Raw genomic sequence first — 8,619 nt, forward strand, 5'->3', positions numbered from 1 at the left:
CTGTATTTTTCTACTTTTAATTAGCATGTAGGCCCATCCTATGATTTAGCCTATTGAAATCATCACGTAGCATCCCCTATTGCAATGAACTAAATCACATCATTATAAGTAAAATTTTATTGTTTTAGTTCAATTTCATGCAATAAAATTGATTTGATCTTAACCATTGCCGATGCTCTTAAGTCAATGCAATTCAAAGCAGTTGGTGTATGATTTTTCCTCTACTTTGGCTTCTAGATCATGTAACCAAACACGCAAAGCGCAATTTTTTTGGAGGACACGTATTAATTCGAATGGTATTTAGCACTTTTAATTTTGTTTATTTTATTAAAAAGTAAAAGAAAATTGGTAGTGGAAATTAGACTTCGATAAGCTTTGGTGCGAATTTGGGTAGTATGAATATGAATCCTACACGTTCTCTGTATAAAATGTTGACATGCGTACTTCCACTAACATTTATATATTTTTTGGTCAAACCATTAACATCAATTTAACACTGTTAGCTTTAAGAAAAATAAGAAACAACTGAGCAATTTAAAGAAACACATCAGCTAGTCGAGGCCCCAGCCACCCACCTCGCCATCAGCAGTCTCCGTCCTCTCCTTGCCGCCATTGAAGCCTCCCTCCTTTCTCTCTTCAAACTCCCCCATATCCAGATCGATGCCCTTGGTTTTGATTCCACTTGATTTATGTAGCAGACTAGATTACCAAAAATAAAAAAAGAACCTGTTCCCTTGGTTTTGCAGACTTGATTATCTCAAAAAAAACAAAAAACGAAAAACAAAAAACAAAAGGATATGCAGACTTGATTATCCAGATTATGATGGTTCAAATTGATTTTCTCTTGCTCCTTTGAGTTGTGCAGGCTGTGAGAATGTGAATGTGAAATTGTCTCATATTGGAAAATTAAACAAACCCTAAAAGGATGCATAAGAACAACTCCACCCATTTGCCCTTAGCCATGGCAAGGTGGGAGCTATGGCAGCCACTATTCACGTAAATAGTGGCTGACCTTGCAAATAGTATTTTGTATTTCCACTCGTTGCCATGACAAATGGCAATTACTATTCATTTTTTTGTTTTTTAACAAATTTTTTTACCTCAATAATTAATTTGGATAAGATTTCCAGGTTCCTACGTGTCAAGACTATTCATAATCGGATAAAATTTCCGGATAAGATTTTTGGGTTCAAATTTCGGATGAATTTCAAAATTCAAATTTTAGATAAATTTTAGGGTTCAAATTTTAGATAAGATTTTCATCCAATCAAATCAAGTCACGTGACATCTCTATCTTGCCAAAATTTTCTATAAAACTAGAGACTCAGCTCATACCTCTCACACCACATCTTTCTATATTTTCATTTCTCAGAGTTTAGAATTCATAATCTATTCATTCTCAATGGAATATTTTAGGAGATGCTTGGAGAGGGAAGAGTGAGAAACAAATTAGAGAAACCGTAGAACATATGAAATCAATGAGTTGCAGAGAGAAGTCGATGAACAAGTTGTCATAGCAATTGCTTTGCAAGATGAAGGGAACCAAGGTCGCCGCCGTGGTTCACAAGTCGGCCGCCGCCGGAATGTGGACAGACATAGGTATTCTCGGGGTAAGAATCTTTTGGAAGATTATTTTATCCCAACTTCTTTGTACTCTGATGTTGATTTTCAAAGGCGATTTAGAATGCAACCTCATTTGTTCAATAAAGTCATACATGATATTTGCAATTATGATACATACTTTGTTCAAAAGTGTGATGCTGCTGGGGTTTTGGGACTTCTTCCGGAGCAAAAGCTTACACTGTTATACTGAATGTTGGCATATGGAGCATCTGCTGATCAGGTGGATGAGATTGCCCGGATAAGGAAGTCCACTACGTTGGAGGCTTTGGTAAGATTGTGATGCATTTGAAACTCTGTACACTAGGGACTACCTGTGTAGACCTACTCCCAGGGACCTCCAACGGCTTCTACAAAAAGCCGAAACTTGAGGATTTCAAGGAATGATTGGTAGCATTAACTGCATGCACTGGCAATGAAAGAATTGTCCAACTGCCTTGCAAGGTGATTATGAATATAGAAAAGGCCAAAAAAGTATCATCCTTGAAGTCGTTGCTGGCTTCAACACATGGATTTGGCATGCTTTCTTTGGAGTTGCCGGATCCCAAAATGACCTCAACGTGCTGGGTCAATCTCCAATCTTCAATGATGTTTTGAGAGGTCAATGCCCCAATATCACCTATCAAGTCAACAATACAGTCTACCAGACGAGGTATTATCTAGCTAACGACATCCACCTGAGGTGGACTACATTTGTCAGATCCATTCCGAATCCCCGATCCCAGGAGCAAAAATTATTTGCTACCTATTAAGAAGGATACATGAAAGATGTTGAAAGGTGTTTTGGCATCCTTCAAGCTCGGTGGTTGATTATTCGAGGAGCGGCTCGTATGTTTGATGATGAGATCCTCAGAAGCATTATGATGACTTGCATCATCCTCCATAATATAATTGTGGAGGATGAGTACGATTATGATGCTTTAGAGGTCTACGAACCAGATCCAATGAACATGGCCTTGACATGGATTTATGAAAGGCCCAAAGGGCCAAGTGGAGAACCGTTTGAGCTGGAACCATTGGTGAGGATGATCGTTTCATGATGATAGATCGATATACAAAGATGCAATCTTCGTATATTCATGAAATGCGTCAAGTTGACTTGATGAAGCATCTATGGGCAATGAAAGGCAATGAAGATGAATGATGGAGCATAGATGCTTTGGTTATGTTTTATTTAGTTATGGTTTGGTTGTGTTGTTTTTTATTTATTATGGTTTGGTTGTGGTTTGTTATTATTGTGGTGCCTTGTTTGTAGTTTTTTTTATTTTAATTATGTTTTGTTTGATGTATGGAATATGTTGAATAAAAAGGTATTTTATTGAATGCTTTGTTTATTAAATAAAGAAATCTAATATAAGTCATTAAAAATTACTACTACTAAAATAAAATACATGAATTACAACTACTTTAATAGAAAACATGAAAAATACAAATACATAAAAGGTATGCCAACTAATTTAATGGTTTTCATCATTTAACCAATCTGTGTTGCTAGGCTCATCTTGGAAAAGTCTTTTCGCATAACATCCCTTCGTTCTAGCTTCCAAAATTGTTTTGTTTTCGGGGACATATGGCTTGTATCCATCGCCATGGTTTCCCGATCCGTCTTGTACATATCTTTTTTGCGCAAACACTCCCTTTCTCGTGCATACTCGGCTTGAATTGTCATCTCGTTCTCTTGGCGTTTATGCTCCATTTCAATTCTTATGGTGTTCTGCCTTGCAATTTCTTCAAAAAAATTGAATTATTATTGCTCGAATGACCCGCTTTCTTTGCCTTCGCAGCCTTTCGGCCAATGGGCCTCGGCTCCTTTTTGATGGGTAAGTCTTGACTCATAAGGGAATCGACAAGTGAATCCGATGTCATTGAATCACAGAGTGGCGTCTCGTTTAACACAATGGCAGGACCCGTGGGAATAATTCTGAAGCGTTTGCAATATTTCACCACCTCCCAATATTCAAAATGGTTGAAACTTTTTTTGCCTTGCTCAGTTGCACCAAACCACATCAGTGCTTGAATAATCTATTTTTAAAAAAATGGAAATGCAAGAAATATTTAAAATATATTGGATATGCAAGTAACAAAAAAAATAATATTGGAAATGCAATTAACCTTACAAATAATTGGAAGTGTAAGAAATATTAAGAAACAATTGGAAATGCAAGACATATTAACAAAATATTGAAAATGCAAGAAATATTAACAAAATATTGAAAATGCAATAAATATTAAATATATATATATTAGGACATTAAACTTAATAAAACGAAAATTACAAAATACTTACCTCGTTACTTAGATTTTTCCCGCTTCTATGGTTGTTCATCGCTTTTGCCAAGACATCTTTCCATTTTCCCAACTTTTTATTGAGAATTTTCCACCTATTAGAAAATGTCATTTCCGTACGAGTCGACTCCGGAATTTTTTCACAAAATTCGGCATGAATTTTTTTCCACATATGAAAAAATTTCATCTCATTGCTTGACACGGGACAATGACAAACTTGGAGCCAAGCCTCAGACAAGGAAACATCTTCCATGGTGCTCCACGTCCCTTCAGTTTCGATAGAAGAAGCCATAAATATAAGAACTAAAAATACAAGGTGAAGGAGAGGAAAACGTTGAGTATAAAGAGTGAATAATAGTAGAAGTAGAAGAAAATGTATGAGAATTGGTGTTGAAAGTGAAGGGTATTGATAGGTATTTATAGAAGAAAAAAAATCAGAATTTTTTAGTATTTTTTTAAAATTAGATTTTTTTTTCATAATTTTATTGCCAAAAAAATGACAGCCATTGGCTTGGAGGAGGAGAAGCGGATCAGAGCTTTGGGGCATGACACTGTCTTCTACTGTTGGAGCTTGCAGGTCGGCGTCGGCGCATGCGAGTTTAAATTTTTACAGATTGGCGCGTGCAATGCGCGTGCCAACGATAAAAATTTAAACCCGCGATGACATTGCGCATGGCGTCATCAACCCTCGGGCTAAAGCGGCACGAGGCTAGGCCCGTCTTCGTGGGTCCCACTCCCAACCCGAGCACAGGCTCCTCTCGAACGCCATTCCCCCTCCGGCCTTGGGGTCAGCTCATCGGTGGAATTGCTCTAAGACGTTGGGGTTACTCCCTCAAGTGGCGGATCTATTAAGGCGCAATGAGGTGCAACTGCACCTCCCTTCGCCGGAAAATCACTGGAGAGGCCGGAATTTGCCCCTCTGATGATGCTCACCATTTGTTCGATTAAATGTCTCAAAAAGGCTTTCCTGTTTTGGTAGCTAAAAATCGCATCTACTATGATAAGACTCCTTCGGATGTGTGTCTAGTTAGAATTGCATACTTATTTTTATGGCACAGAGACGTTGCACGAGGAAGAAGATGTGTGCTGTTCCTTTTGGGTTTCTCATTAAAACGATGTCGTCTTAGTATATGAGTTTCATTTAAAATGAAACGATGTGTTTTGCTCGAACCTTCTCAGGATATAAAAAAAAGGTATGTTTGGTGGAACAATCACCAAATTAAAAAAATAAAGAATGGAACGATGGATGCTCTCCATCCCTTCCTTTCAAGTCATGTCATCATGAGCAATAGTACTCTCTCATAATCATATTATTAAGTTTTTTTATTTTAAATGCAATGGTGCCTTTTGTATGTAGTAAAACCTTTATTAATATTTTTTTTTTGGAACATCTTAGTTATTTGACATTACATTATCCTAGCCTAATATGAGAACTTAAACATATTTCTTAGAAGAATAAAAAAATCATGTCGTGAAAGACTTACGCCTCAATGCTTCAAGGCGTAAACCTGACCTTAAGAGACCAAAAGGGTAGTGTCTTTCAAAACTTTGGTAGGAACTAGGAGTCTGAGGCTTGTGGAAGGGTAAAAATGAAGGTCATGTACATGTAGCTACGAAATATGGATGGTATTAGTTGGTAGTTTTGTTTGTTTTTTTTAGCTTTTACCCTTTTAAATATTGCCCTTTCTTTAAAATTTTCCTAGGTCCGCAACTGCCAATTGCCAGTTGGTTTTATGTGAAACTTCAACTTCCTTCATAGTATTAGAGCAGATTTGCCCACGTGTAAAAGCCCAATGACCACACGTGCTCCCAGATCGAGCCACTAAGGGACCAGATGGTCTCAGACCCCCAGTCAATTTTTTCTAATTTTATATATATATATACACACACACATCATATATGATATATGATATTATAATATATTAGTTTCTCTGCATGCGCTTCAGAGCCTGTGAGAGGCTTTTTAAAAAAAATAAAATAATTTATTTTAGAATTAAAAAAGATAATAGGTAGTTGTGTTCCATAAAAATATGATATATTATCTAATTTTTCTTTTAATATAAAATGTGAATTTACCATATTATCCTCATTTAATTAATAATTTCAATTCTTAATATTTGCATTAACTAATGACATTTCCTGGTACTTTAAATATTTTACCATTATCTGCCCTTTACTTTATATATAATATATTATATTAGTTTTAGGATATTTATCCTAAAATAAAAAAGGTGGCTAGATAGCAACGTAATCCTATGGTCTAGCAGTAACGGCGACCAATAAAATTATATATAAATAATTGAATAAATAATTCATAAGCAAGACTTGGGCCAATTTAGTTGGATATCTAGTATAGTCATGCGGCTATACTCTAGTAGATCCTTTTTTTAATAACTTTTTCTCTAATTTCTGTACCGCTTAAATAAATAGTATAGCCAATATAATATGACAGGACCCGACCCAAATTCTCCTTTGGGATCCGAGCCGAACCCTGTTCGTGATCGACACCTGGCGAGTGTTGAGCAAAAATGACACAGTTGCCCTTCAGTTTACAAACTTAACTTCATTTTAGCCTTGACTTCTACCGAAAATTCGGCGAGTCTCTCCTGTAATTTGTTCAATCCCTAAAATTTCACCTGTCAAAACAAGCATATATACACAATCCAACTTCCAGCATGCATATATATACAATCAACAGTAAAGTTCGAGCCCAAGGGCAATATCAGAGCATCTATACAGATTAATTTACAAGAAGAAGACATTTGGAGGGTCAAGGACCCTACACTAAGCTGAGGAGATGCAGGAAGCGGAAACTACTCTGTGGTGGCTTTCAGGATGCACGTCTACGGCCTGAGGGCGCAAAACATTTAAAAGGGTGAGTAGACCAAAAAACAAAGTTTTAAGAAAATAGCGTAAGAACATACTAACCCCACTGTAAAAACAGTTGTACAAAACTAATTCATTCTTTTAATCATATACATACTGAAATCAATGCACTCATATATTTATAAATATATGCCAATCATACTCATAGTCATCTTTAAATTCTTAAAAGCACTTAAATCAGTTTAGAACTACCACCTAGGTGTACCCCTTTAATTCTGTCAATTCACTGATATCCATCAATTCCTCGATAATCCGTCACATTTCCTGGCGGTCTCGGTGACACAAAGTCAACCCGAGCGCAAGATCTGGGGACCTTAATCACCTGATCCGCATTCACGCTCCCGCGGTCGGCGTCCCCGAAACTCATGAGGCAAATGTCAAGCGCGCTGACAAAATTGAAGGCAACCTGGATGTCCGTGGACATCGTCATATCCGAAGGCAACATATTTACCGAAGGCAACCTGGATGTCTGTGGACATCGTCTTATCTGAAGACAACCTGTTTCTATAACTGGGTACCTAAGATGGCTTAAGAAAATATAAAATCTCTGAAAAATATGATAAATAACTAAATTTTTGTTAAATCTGGAACTTTGCTGCCATTTATCTGTTATTTAGCTAAAATTTCCTTTTCCTATATCCATAACGGATATCTCACTCGGTAGCATGTGAATTCAAAACATTTAAAAGCATATATCAACTAATAAAACACTAATCTTTGAATAAAACATATTCAAGATCAAATTCTCTAACTGAATAGCATAAATTCATTTATGACAACAAAGAGTCCACTCACAGCTGGTCCGAGCTAGTTGGACCTTTTGAAGGTCCCCTTGCGGGTCAACTGGTGCCCGGGTGCCTGATTCAATTACCATAATAATATATATTAATAAAACTGCTCAATATAAATATTTAAATAAAACCCTGACCCCCGGCTCCTAGAAGTGTGTGCATCCAATTAAAGTTACTCATATGCCCACATTAATATTCCTTTAAACCTAGGACACAAGTCTCATGAGTCTGGTCTCAATCGGACGGTTGGTTTGGTCACAATCGCACGATCAATGGTTCAAAACCATTGAACTCGGAAATCAGACAAGATGCGAGATTCGTTCGGGGTTCAAACGTTATCCAAATTAAGATCCGTGCATTCCTACGCACTCGTGACAATACAAGGATCATTCTAGGACTGAGTGAGGTCCCCACCAAATTGCCCACGCGCCACCACACACGCCAGCAGCGCGTGGGTGGCTTGATAAATTCCTGGCGGCAGGAAAAACTCCAAACCGCCAGCCCAAACTCCTAACTTAGGTAAAATACCCATTTTGGAATCACTTTTGTTCTTGGACCTGCCCCCAAAAAGTGGCCAGAATCACACTCTCACAACCGGCTGAAATCTAGATTGAAAAATCGAACGATCTACGCTTGAAATTTCTGGAATCCTACCCAACCAGCAGCTAGAGCATGGAAAATAGCTAGAAAACCATACCTTACTCGTCCGATTTGGTAGGCCGGACGACAGAAAACGAAAGCTTGGAAATTATGTCAACACCGGCGTGATCTCGAGCGTTTTCCAACGAAAAATATCGGTTCCAAGGGCAGGGACCGGTCGGGAAAGGAAGAGGAAGCGGCGATGGTTCGATTGGGTCCATCCGTCGGTCGGAGTGGAGTGTGGCGGTGGTTATGGAGGTTTGAAGGTGACGGGTTAAAACAGGGGGGCTGCTGGTCGAGAGAGGAGCGAGGAGGAGAGAGAGAGAGAGAGAGTCAGTTTCTAAAAAAAATTCTGATTTCAAAATTACCATTTTGCCCTCCTACGTATTTTCACCGT

The sequence above is a fragment of the Prunus mume genome, linkage group LG2 (genome assembly GCF_029339155.1).
Source record: "Prunus mume cultivar Tortuosa linkage group LG2, ASM2933915v1, whole genome shotgun sequence".
Classification (NCBI taxonomy): domain Eukaryota; kingdom Viridiplantae; phylum Streptophyta; class Magnoliopsida; order Rosales; family Rosaceae; genus Prunus; species Prunus mume.